Consider the following 14,041-nt stretch of genomic DNA (forward strand, 5'->3'; position numbering starts at 1 on the left):
GTCGTACTGACGATGAAACACAAAAATTGCATCGGAATTAAATTCAAAAGGCACAATGCCGACTTAAGTACAAGAAAACAGACTCTTCTTAATATCTCTGTTTTGAACCACTCCTGTGACACTAGTTATAGATTCCGATGCATCACTTCAGGTTACTGTGTCCCTCTGACCCTCTCGTTCACGATGAAACACAGAAAATGCATCGGAATTAAATACAAAAGTCACAAACCCGACTTAAGTACTAGAAGACTGACTCTCCTTACTGTCTATGTTTTGAACCATTCCTGAGACACTAGTTATAGATTGCGAAGCTTCACTTCAGGTTTACTGTATCCCTCTGACATTCGTATTGACGATGAAACACGTAAATTGCATCGGAATGAAATACAAAAGGCACAATGCCGACTTAAGTACAAGAAGACTGACTCTTCTTACTGTCTATGATTTGAACCATTCCTGTGACACTAGTTATAGATTCCGATGCTTCACTTCAGGTTTATTGTATCCCTCTGACCTTCGTATTGACGATGAAACACAGAAATTGCATCGGAATTAAATACAAAAGGCACAATGCCGACTTAAGTACTAAAAGACTGACTCTTCTTACTGTCTATGTTTTGAACCATTCCTGTGACACTAGTTATAGATTCCGATGCTTCACTTCAGGTTTACTGTATCGCTCTGACCTTCTTATTGACGAAGAAAGACAGAAATTGAATCGGAATTATATACAAAAGGCACAATGCCGACTTAAGTACAAGAAAACTGACTCTTCTTACTGTCTATGTTTTGAACTATTCCTGTGACACTAGTTATAGATTCCGATGTTTCACTTCAGGTTTACTGTATCCCTCTGAGCTTCTTATTGACGATGAATCACAGAAATTGCATCGGAAATATATACAAAAGGCACAATGCAGACTTAAGTACAAGAAGACTAACACTTTTTAGTGTCTATGTTATGAACCATTCCTGTGACACAAGTTATAGATTCCGATGCTTCACTTCAGGTTAACTGTATCCCTCTGACCGTCGTACTGACGATGAAACACAGAAATTGCATCAGAATTAAATACAAAAATCACAATGCCGACTCAAGTACAGGGAGACTGGCTCTTCTTACTGTCCATGTTTTGAACCATTCCTGTGAGACCGGTTTTAGATTCCAATGCTTCACTTCAGGTTTACTTTATCCCTTGGACCTTGTTATTAACGACGAAACACAGAAATGGCATCGGAATTAAATAGAAAAGACACAATGCTGACTTAAGTACAAGAAAACAGACTCTTCTTAATATCTATGTTTTGAACCATTCCTGTGACACTAGTTATAAAATTCCGATGCATCACTTCAGGTTTATTGTATCCCTCTGACCCTCTTATTCACGATGAAACACCGAAAATGCATCGGAATTAAATAAAAAAGGCACAAAGCCGACGTAAGTACTAGAAGACTGACTCTTCTTACTGTCTATGTTTTGAACCATTCCTGTGACACTAGTTATAGTTTCCGATGCTTCACTTAAGGTTTACTGTATCCACTCTGACCGTCGTATTGAGTATGAAACACAGAAATTGCATCGGAATTAAATACAAAATGCACAATGCCGACTCAAGTGCAAGAAGACCGGCTAAACTTCCTGTCTATGTTTTTAACCATTCCTGTGACACTAGTTATAGATTCCGATGCTTCACGTCAGGTTTACTGTATCCAGCTGACCTTCTTATTGACGATGAAACACAGAAATTGCATCGGAATTAAATACAAAAGGCACAATGCCGACACATGTACAAGAAGACTGGCTCTTCTTACTGTCTATGTTTTGAACCTTTCCTCTGAGACCGGTTTTAGATTCCGATGCTTCAATTGAGGTTTACTGTATCCCTTGGATCTTCTTAGTGACGCCGAAACACAGAAATTGCATCGGAATGAAATAGAAAAGGCACAATGCCGATTTAAGGTCAATAAAATTGACCCTTCTTACTGTCTATGTTTTGAACCATTCCTGTGACACTAGTTATAGATTCCGATGCTTCACTTCAGGTTTACAGTATCCCTCTGACTTTCTTATTGACGATGAAACTCAGAAATTGCATCGGAATTAAATACAGAAGGCACATTGCCGACTCAAGTACAAGAAGACTGGCTCATCTTACTGTCTATGTTTTGAACCATTTCTGTGACACTAGTTATAGATTCCGATGCTTCACTTCAGGTTTATTGTAACCCTCTGACCTTCTTATTGACGAAGAAACACAGATATTGCATCGGAATTAAATAAAAAAATCACAATGCCGACTTAAGTACAAGAAGACTGACACATCTTGCTGTCTATGTTTTGAACCATTCCAGTGACACTAGTTATAGATTCCGATGCTTCACTTCATGTTTACTGTATCCCTCTGACCTTCGTATTGACGATGAAACACAGAAATTGCATCGGAATTAAATACATAAGGCAAAATGCCGACTCAGGTACAAGAAGACTGGCTATACTTCCTGTCTATGTTTTGAACCATTTCTGTGACACTAGTTATAGATTCCGATGCTTCACTTCAGGTTTACTGTAACCAGCTGACCTTCTTATTGACGATGAAACACAGAAAATGCATCGGAATTAAATACAAAAGTCACAAACCCGACTTAAGTACTAGAAGACTGACTCTCCTTACTGTCTATGTTTTGAACCATTCCTGAGACACTAGTTATAGATTGCGAAGCTTCACTTCAGGTTTACTGTATCCCTCTGACATTCGTATTGACGATGAAACACGTAAATTGCATCGGAATGAAATACAAAAGGCACAATGCCGACTTAAGTACAAGAAGACTGACTCTTCTTACTGTCTATGATTTGAACCATTCCTGTGACACTAGTTATAGATTCCGATGCTTCACTTCAGGTTTATTGTATCCCTCTGACCTTCGTATTGACGATGAAACACAGAAATTGCATCGGAATTAAATACAAAAGGCACAATGCCGACTTAAGTACTAAAAGACTGACTCTTCTTACTGTCTATGTTTTGAACCATTCCTGTGACACTAGTTATAGATTCCGATGCTTCACTTCAGGTTTACTGTATCGCTCTGACCTTCTTATTGACGAAGAAAGACAGAAATTGAATCGGAATTATATACAAAAGGCACAATGCCGACTTAAGTACAAGAAAACTGACTCTTCTTACTGTCTATGTTTTGAACTATTCCTGTGACACTAGTTATAGATTCCGATGTTTCACTTCAGGTTTACTGTATCCCTCTGAGCTTCTTATTGACGATGAATCACAGAAATTGCATCGGAAATATATACAAAAGGCACAATGCAGACTTAAGTACAAGAAGACTAACACTTTTTAGTGTCTATGTTATGAACCATTCCTGTGACACAAGTTATAGATTCCGATGCTTCACTTCAGGTTAACTGTATCCCTCTGACCGTCGTACTGACGATGAAACACAGAAATTGCATCAGAATTAAATACAAAAATCACAATGCCGACTCAAGTACAGGGAGACTGGCTCTTCTTACTGTCCATGTTTTGAACCATTCCTGTGAGACCGGTTTTAGATTCCAATGCTTCACTTCAGGTTTACTTTATCCCTTGGACCTTGTTATTAACGACGAAACACAGAAATGGCATCGGAATTAAATAGAAAAGACACAATGCTGACTTAAGTACAAGAAAACAGACTCTTCTTAATATCTATGTTTTGAACCATTCCTGTGACACTAGTTATAAAATTCCGATGCATCACTTCAGGTTTATTGTATCCCTCTGACCCTCTTATTCACGATGAAACACCGAAAATGCATCGGAATTAAATAAAAAAGGCACAAAGCCGACGTAAGTACTAGAAGACTGACTCTTCTTACTGTCTATGTTTTGAACCATTCCTGTGACACTAGTTATAGTTTCCGATGCTTCACTTAAGGTTTACTGTATCCACTCTGACCGTCGTATTGAGTATGAAACACAGAAATTGCATCGGAATTAAATACAAAATGCACAATGCCGACTCAAGTGCAAGAAGACCGGCTAAACTTCCTGTCTATGTTTTTAACCATTCCTGTGACACTAGTTATAGATTCCGATGCTTCACGTCAGGTTTACTGTATCCAGCTGACCTTCTTATTGACGATGAAACACAGAAATTGCATCGGAATTAAATACAAAAGGCACAATGCCGACACATGTACAAGAAGACTGGCTCTTCTTACTGTCTATGTTTTGAACCTTTCCTCTGAGACCGGTTTTAGATTCCGATGCTTCAATTGAGGTTTACTGTATCCCTTGGATCTTCTTAGTGACGCCGAAACACAGAAATTGCATCGGAATGAAATAGAAAAGGCACAATGCCGATTTAAGGTCAATAAAATTGACCCTTCTTACTGTCTATGTTTTGAACCATTCCTGTGACACTAGTTATAGATTCCGATGCTTCACTTCAGGTTTACAGTATCCCTCTGACTTTCTTATTGACGATGAAACTCAGAAATTGCATCGGAATTAAATACAGAAGGCACATTGCCGACTCAAGTACAAGAAGACTGGCTCATCTTACTGTCTATGTTTTGAACCATTTCTGTGACACTAGTTATAGATTCCGATGCTTCACTTCAGGTTTATTGTAACCCTCTGACCTTCTTATTGACGAAGAAACACAGATATTGCATCGGAATTAAATAAAAAAATCACAATGCCGACTTAAGTACAAGAAGACTGACACATCTTGCTGTCTATGTTTTGAACCATTCCAGTGACACTAGTTATAGATTCCGATGCTTCACTTCATGTTTACTGTATCCCTCTGACCTTCGTATTGACGATGAAACACAGAAATTGCATCGGAATTAAATACATAAGGCAAAATGCCGACTCAGGTACAAGAAGACTGGCTATACTTCCTGTCTATGTTTTGAACCATTTCTGTGACACTAGTTATAGATTCCGATGCTTCACTTCAGGTTTACTGTAACCAGCTGACCTTCTTATTGACGATGAAACACAGAAATTGCATCGGAATTAAATACAAAAGGCACAATGCCGACTCATGTACAAGAAGACTGGCTCTTCTTACTGTCTATGATGTGAACCTTTCCTCTGAGACCGGTTTTAGATTCCGATGCTTCACTTCAAGTTTACTGCATCCCTTGGACCTTCTTATTGACGGCGAAACAGAAATTGAATCGGAATTAAATAGAAAAGGCACAATGCCGACTTAAGTACAAGAAAACTGACTCTTCTTACTGTCTATGTTTTGAACCATTCCTGTGACACTAGTTATAGAATCCGATGCTTCACGTCTGGTTTACTGTATCCCTCTGACCTTCTTATTGACGATGAAACACAGAAATTGCATCCGAATTAAATACAAAAGGCACAATGCCGACCCAAGTACAAGAACACTGGCTCTTCTTACTGTCTATGTCTTGAACCATTCCTGTGACACTAGTTATAGATTCCGATGCTTGACTTCAAGTTTACTGTATCCCTCTGACCTTCTTATTGACGAAGAAACACATTAATTGCATCGGAATTAAATACAAAAGGCACAATGCCGACTAAAGTACAAGAAGACTGGCACTTCTTACTGTCTATGTTTTGAACCATTTCTGTGACACTAGTTATACATTCCGATGCTTCACATCAGGTTAACTGTATCCCTCTGACCTTCTTATTGACGATGAAACACAGAAATTGCATCGTAATTATATACAAAAGGCCAAATGCCGACTTAAGTACAAGAAAACTGACTCTTCTTACTGTCTATGTTTGAACCATTCCTGTGACACTAGTTTTAGATTCCGATGCTTCACTTCAGGTTTACTGTACCCCTCTGACCTTCTTATTGACGATGAAACACAGAAATGGCCTCTTAATTAAGTACAAAAGGCACAATGCAGACGTAAGTACAAGAGGACTGACTCTTCTTACTGTCTATGTTTGAACCATTCCTGTGACACTAGTAATAGATTCCGATGCTTCACTTCAGGATTACTGTATCCCTCTCACCTTCTTATTGACGATCAAACACAGAAAATTCATCGGAGTTAAATACGAAAGGCACAATGCCGAGTCAAGTACAAGAAGACTGACTCATCTTACTGTCTAAGTTTTGAACCATTCCTGTGACACTAGTTATAGATTCCGATGCTTCACTTCAGGTTTAATGTATCCCTGTAACCTTCTTATTGACGATGAATCTCGTAAATTGCATCGGAATTTAATACAAAAGGCACAATGCCGACTTAAGTACAAGAAGACTGACTCTTCTTACTGTCTATGTTTTGAACCATTCCTGTGACACTGGTTATAGATTCAGATGCTTCACTTCAGGTTTACTGTATCTATCTGACCTTCTTATTGACGATGAAACACAGAAATTGCATCTGAATTAAATACAAAAGGTACAATGCCGACTCCAGTACAAGAAGACTGGCTCTTCTTACTGTCTATTTTGAACCATTTCTGTGACAATAGTTATAGTTTCCGAAGCTTCACTTCAGGTTTTTGTATACCTCTGACCCTCTTATTGACGAGGAAACACAGATATTGCATCGGAATTAAATACAAAAGGCACTATGCCCACTTAAGTACAAGAAGACTGACCCCTCTTTCTGTCTATGCTTTGAACCATTCCTGTGACACTAGTTATAAAATCCGATGCTTCACTTCAGGTTTACCGTATCCCTCTGACCTTCTTATTGACGATGAAACACAGAAATTGCTTCGGAATTAAATACAAAAGGCACAATGCCGACCTAAGTACAAGAAAACTGACTCTTCTTACTGTTTATGTTTTGAACCATTCCTGTGACACTAGTTATGGATTCCGATGCTTCATTTCGGGTTTACTGTATCCCTGTACCCTTCTTATTGACGATGAAACTCAGAAATTGCATCGGAATTAAATACAAAAGGCAAAATGTCGAATTAAGTACAAGAAAACTGACTCTTCTTACTGTCTATGTTTTGAACCATTCCTGTTTCACTAGTTATAGATTCCGATGCTTCACTTCAGGCATACTGTATCCCTCTGACCTTCTTATTGACGATGAAACACGTAAATTGCATCGGAATTAAATACAAAAGGCACAATGCCGCCTAAAGTACAAGAAGACTGACTCTTCATACTGTCTATGATTTGAACAATTCCTGTGACCCTAGTTATAGATTCCGATGTTTCACTACAGGTTTACTGTATCCCTCTGACCTTCTTATTGACGATGAAACACTGATATTGCATCGGAATTAAATAGATTAGGCATAATCCCGACTTAAGTACAAGAAGTCTGACTCTTTTGACTGACTATGCTTTGAAGCATTCCTGTGACACTAGTTATAGATTCCGATGCTTCACCTCATGTTTTCCGTATGCCTTTGACCTTGTTATTGACGATGAAACACAGAAATTGCATCGGAATTAAATACAAAAGGCACAATGCCGACTTAAGTACAAGAAGACTGACTCTTCTTACTGACTATGTTTTGAACCATTCCTGTGACACTAGTTATAGATTCCGATGCTTCACTTCAGGATTACTGTATCCCTTGGACCTTCTTATTGACGATGAAACACAGAAATTGCATGGGAATTAAATACAAAAGGCACCATGCCGACTTAAGTACATGAAGACCGACTTTTCTTACTGACTATGTTTTGAACCATTCCTGTGACACTAGTTATAGATTCCGATGCTTCACTTCAGGTTAACTGTATCCCTTGGACCTTCTTTCTGACGGTGAAACACAGAAATTGCATCGGAATTAAATACAAAAGGCACAATGGCGACATAAGGACAAGGAGACTGACTCTTTTTTCTGACTATGTTTTGAACCATTCCTGTGACACTAGTTATAGATTCCGATGCTTCACTTCAGGTTTACTGTATATATTGGACCTTCTTATTGACGATGAAACACAGAAATTGCATCGGAATTAAATACAAAAGGCACAATGCCGACTTAAGTACAACAAGACTGTATCTTCTTACTGTCTATGTTTTGAACCATTCCTGTGACACTAGTTATAGATTCCGATGTTTCACTCCAGGTTTACTGTATCCCTTGGACCGTCTTATTGACGATGAAACACAGAAATTGCATCGGAATTAAATGCAAAAGGCACAATGCCGACTTAAGTACAAGAAGACTGACTCTTCTTACTGACTATGTTTTGAACCATTCCTGTGACACTAGTTATAGATTCCGATGCTTCACATCAGGTTTACTGTATCCCTCTGACCTACTTATTGACGATGAAACACAGAAATTGCACCGGAATTAAATACAAAAGGCACAATACCGACTTAAGTACATGAAGACCGACTCTTCTTACTGACCATGTTTTGAACCATTCCTGTGACACTAGTTATAGATTCCGATGCTTCACATCAGGTTTACTGCATCCCTCTGACCTTCTTATTGACGATGAAACACAGAAATTGCACCGGAAATAAATACAAGAGACACAATGCCGAATTAAGTACATGAAGACCGACTCTTCTTACTGATTATGTTTTGAACCATTCCTGTGACACTAGTTATAGATTCCGATGCTTCACTTCAGGTTTACTGTATCCCTCTGACCTTCTTATTGACGATGAAACACTGATATGGCATCGGAATTAAATAGATTAGGCATAAAGCCGACTTAAGTACATGAAGACTGACTCTTCTTACTGAATATGTTTTGAACCATTCCTGTGACACTAGTTATAGATTCCGATGCTTCACTTCATGTTTACTGTATGCCTTGGAGCTTCTGATTGACGATGAAACTCAGAAATTGCATCGGAATTAAATACAAAAGGCACAATGCCGACTTAAGTACTGACTTTGATTTGAACCAGTCCTATGACACTAATTATAGAATCCGATGCTTCACTCCAGGTTTACTGTATCCCTAGGACCTTCTTACTGACGATGAAACACAGAAATTGCATCAGAATTAAATACAAAAGGCACAAGGCAGACTTAAGGACAAGAAGTCTGACTCTTCCTACTGACTATGTTTTGAACCATTCCTGTGACACTAGTTATAGATTCCGATGCTTCACTTCAGGTTTATTGTATCCATCTGACCTTCTTATTGACGATGAAACACAGAAATTGCACCGGAATGATATACAAAAGGCACAATGCCAACTTAGGTACAAGAAGAGAGACTCTTCTTACTGTCTATGTTTTGAACCATTCCTTTGACACTAGTTATGGATTCCAATGCTTCACTCCAGGATTACTGTATCCCTTGGAACTTCTTATTGACGATGAGACACTGAAATTGCATCGGAATTAAATAGAAAAGGCACAATGCCGACTTAAGTACAAGACGACTCACTCTTCTTACTGACTATGTTTTGAACCATTCCTGTGACACTTGTTACAGATTCCGATGCTTCACTTCAGGTTTACTGTATCCCATGGACCTTCTTATTGACGATTAAAAACACAGAAATTGCATCGGAATTAAATACAAAAGGCACAATGCCGACATAGGTACAAGAAGACTGACTATTCTTACTGACAATGTATTGAACCATTAATGTGACACTAGATATAGATTCCGATGCTTGACTTCAGGTTTAGTGTATCTCATGGACCTTCTTATTGACGATGAAACACAGAAATTGCATCGGAATTAAATACAAAAGGCACAATGCCGACTTAAGGACAAGAAGACTGACTCTTCTTTGTGACTATGTTTTGAACCATTCCTGTGACACTAGTTATAGATTCCGATGCCTCACTTCAGGTTTACTGTATCCCTTGGACGTTCTTATTGACGATGAAACACAGAAATTGCATCGGAATTAAATACAAAAGGCACAATGCCGTCTTAAGTACAACAAAACTGTATCTTCTTACTGTCTATGTTTTGAACCATTCCTGTGACACTAGTTATAGATTCCGATGCGTCACTCCAGGTTTACTGTATCCCTTGGACCTTCTTATTGATGATGAAACACAGAAATTGCATCGGAATTAAATACAAAAGGCACAATGCCGACTCAAGTACAAGAAGACTGGCTATACTTCCTGTCTATGTTTTGAACCATTCCTGTGACACTAGTTATAGATTCCGATGCTTCACTTCAGGGGTTACTGTAACCAGCCTACCTTCATATTGACGATAAAACACAGAAATACATCGGAATTAAATACAAAAGGCACAATGCCGACTCAAGTACAAGAAGACTGGCTCTTCTTACTGTCTATGATGTGAACCTTTCCTCTGAGACCGGTTTTAGATTCCGATGCTTCACTTCAAGTTTACTGCATACCTTGGACCTTCTTATTGACGCCGAAACACAGAAATTGCATCGGAATTAAATGGAAAAGGCACAATGCCGACTGAAGTACAAGAAAATTGATTCTTCTTACTGTCTATGTTTTGAACCATTCCTGTGACACTAGTTATAAATTCCGATGCTTCACTTCAGGTTTACTGTATCCCTCTGACCATCTTATTGCCGATGAAACACGGAAATTGCATCGGAATTACATACAAAAGGCACAATGCCGACTTAAGTACAAGCAAACTGACTCTTCTTACTGTCTATGATTTGAACCATTCCTGTGACACTAGTCATAGATTCCGATGCTTCACATCAGGTTTACTGTATCCCTCTGACCTTCTGTTTGACGATGAAACACAGAAATTGAATCGGAATTAAATACAAAAGGCACAATGCTGACTGAGGTACAAGAAGACTGGCTCTTCTTACTGTCTATATTATCAACCATTCCTGTGACACTAGTTATAGATTCCGATGCTTCACTTCAGGTTTACTGTATCCAGCAGACCTTCTAATTGACGATGAAGCACATAAATTGCATCGGAATGTAATACAAAATTCACAATGCCGAAAAAAGTAGAAGAGGACTGACTCTACTTTATGTGTATGATTTGAACCATTCCTGTGGCACTAGATATAGATTCCGATACTTCACTTCAGGTTTACTGTATCCAGCTGACCTTCTTATTGACGATGAAACACAGAAATTGCATCGGAATTAAATACAAAAGGCACAATGCCGACTTAAGTACAAGAAAACTGACTCTTCTTACTGTCTATGTTTTGAACCATTCCTGTGACACTAGTTATAGATTCCGATGTTTCACTTCAGGTTTACTGTATCCCTCTGACCTTCTTATTGACGACGAAACACAGAAATTGCATAGGAATTAAATACAAAAGGCACAATGCCGACTTAAGTACAAGAAGACTGACTCTTCTTACTGTCTATGCTTTGAACCATTCCTGAGACACTAGTTATAGATTCCGATGCTTCACTTCTGGTTTACTGTATCCCTCTGACCTTCTTATTGATGAAGAAACACATAAATGGCATCGGAATTAAATACAAAAGGCACAATGCCGACTAAAGCACAAGAAGACTGGCTCTTCTTACTGTCTAAGTTTTGAACCATTTCTGTGATACTAGTTATACATTCCGATGCTTCACATCAGGTTAACTGTATCCCTCTGACCTTCTTATTGACGATGAAACACAGAAATTGCATCGTAATTATATACAAAAGGCCCAATGCCGACTTAAGTACAAGAAAACTGACTCTTCTTACTGTCTATGTTTGAACCATTCCTGTGACACTAGTTTTAGATTCCGATGCTTCACTTCAGGTTTACTGTATCCCTCTCACCTTCCTATTGACGATGAAACACAGAAATGGCATCTTAATTAAATACAAAAGGCACAATGCAGACGTAAGTACAAGAAGACTGACTCTTCTTACTGTATATGTTAGAACCATTCCTGTGACACTAGTTATAGATTCCGATGCTACACTTCAGGTTTACTGTATCCAGCTGACCTTCTTAGTGACGATGAAGCACAGAAAATGCATCGGAATTAAATACAAAAGGCACAATGCCGACTTAAGTACAAGGAGACTGACTCTTCCTACTGTCTATGTTTTGAACCTCTTCTGTGACACTAGTTTTGGATTCCGATGCTTTACTTCAGGTTTTCTCTATCCCTCCGACCTCCTTATTGACGATGAAACACAGAATTTGCATCTTAACAAAATACAAAAGCCACAATGCCGACTTAAGTACGATAAGACTGACTCTTCTTACTGTCAATGTTTTCTACCACTCCGGTGACACTATTTATAGATTCCGATGCTTCACTTCAGGTTTACTGCATCCAGTGACCTTCTTATTGTCGATGAAACACAGAAATTGCATCGGAATTAAATACAAAAGGCACAATGCCGACCTAAGTACAAGAAAACTGACTCTTCTTACTTTTTATGTTATGAACCATTCCTGTGACACTAGTTATGGATTCCGATGCTTCATTTCGGGTTTACTGTATCCCTGTGCCCTTCTTATTGACGATGAAACACAGAAATTGCATCGGAATTAAATACAAAAGGCACAATGTCGACTTAAGTACAAGAAAACTGACTCTTCTTACTGTCTATGCTTTGAACCTTTCCTGTTTCACTAGTTATAGATTCCGATGCTTCACTTCAGGTTTACTGTATCCCTCTGACCTTCTTATTGACGATGAAACACGTAGATTGCATCGGAATTATATACAAAAGGCACAATGCCGCCTAAAGTACAAGAAGACTGACTCTTCCTACTGTCTATGATTTGAACAATTCCTGTGACCCTAGTTATAGAGTCCGATGTTTCACTTCAGGTTTACTGTATCCCACTGACCTTCTTATTGACGATGAAACACTGATATTGCATCGGAATTAAATAGATTAGGCATAATGCCGACTTAAGTACAAGAAGTCTGACTCTTTTTACTGACTATGTTTTGAACCATTCCTGTGACTCTAGTTATAGATTCCGATGCTTCACTTCATGTTTACCGTATGCCTTTGACCTTCTTATTGACGATGAAACACAGAAATTGCATCGGAATTAAATACAAAAGGCACAATGCCGACTTAAGTACATGAAGACTGACTCTTCTTACTGACTATGTTTTGAACCATTCCTGTGACACTAGTTACAGATTCCGATGCTTCACTTCAGGATTACTGTATCCCTTGGACCTTCTTACTGACGGTGAAACACAGAAATTGCATCGGAATTAAATACAAAAGGCACAATGCCGACATAAGGACAAGAAGACTGACTCTTCTTTCTGACTATGTTTTGAACCATTCCTGTGACACTAGTTATAGATTCCGATGCTTCGCTTCAGGTTTACTGTATCCCTTGGACCTTCTTATTGACGATGAAACACAGAAATTGCATCGGAATTAAATACAAAAGGCACAATGCCGACTTAAGTACAACAAGACTATATCTTCTTACTGTCTATGTTTTGAACCATTCCTGTGACACTAGTTATAGATTCCGATGTTTCACTCCAGGTTTACTGTATCTCTTGGACCTTCTTATTGACGATGAAACACAGAAATTGCATCGGAATTAAATGCAAAAGGCACAACGCCGACTTAAGTACAAGAAGACTGACTCTTCTTATTGACTATGTTTTGAACCATTCCTGTGACACTAGTTGTAGATTCCGATGCTTCACATCAGGTTTACTGTATCCCTCTGACCTCCTTATTGACGATGAAACACAGGAATTGCACCGGAAATAAATACAAAAGGCACAACGCCGACTTAAGTACATGAAGACCGATTCTTCTTACAGATTATGTTTTGAACCATTCCTGTGACACTAGTTATAGATTCCGATGCTTCACTTCAGGTTTACTGCATCCCTCTGACTTTCTTATTGACGATGAAACACTGATATTGCATCGGAATTAAACAGATTAGGCATAAAGCCGACTTAAGTACATAAAGACTGACTCTTCTTACTGACTATGTTTTGAACCATTCCTGTGACACTAGTTATAGATTCCGATGCTTCACTTCATGTTTACTGTATGCCTTGGAGTTTCTGATTGACGATGAAACACAGAAATTGCATCGGAATTAAATACAAAAGGCACAATGCCGACTTAAGTACTGACTATGATTTGAACCATTCCTATGACACTAGTTATAGAATCCGATGCTTCACTCCAGGTTTA

The sequence above is a fragment of the Schistocerca americana genome, chromosome X, assembly GCF_021461395.2.
Source record: "Schistocerca americana isolate TAMUIC-IGC-003095 chromosome X, iqSchAmer2.1, whole genome shotgun sequence".
Taxonomy (NCBI): domain Eukaryota; kingdom Metazoa; phylum Arthropoda; class Insecta; order Orthoptera; family Acrididae; genus Schistocerca; species Schistocerca americana.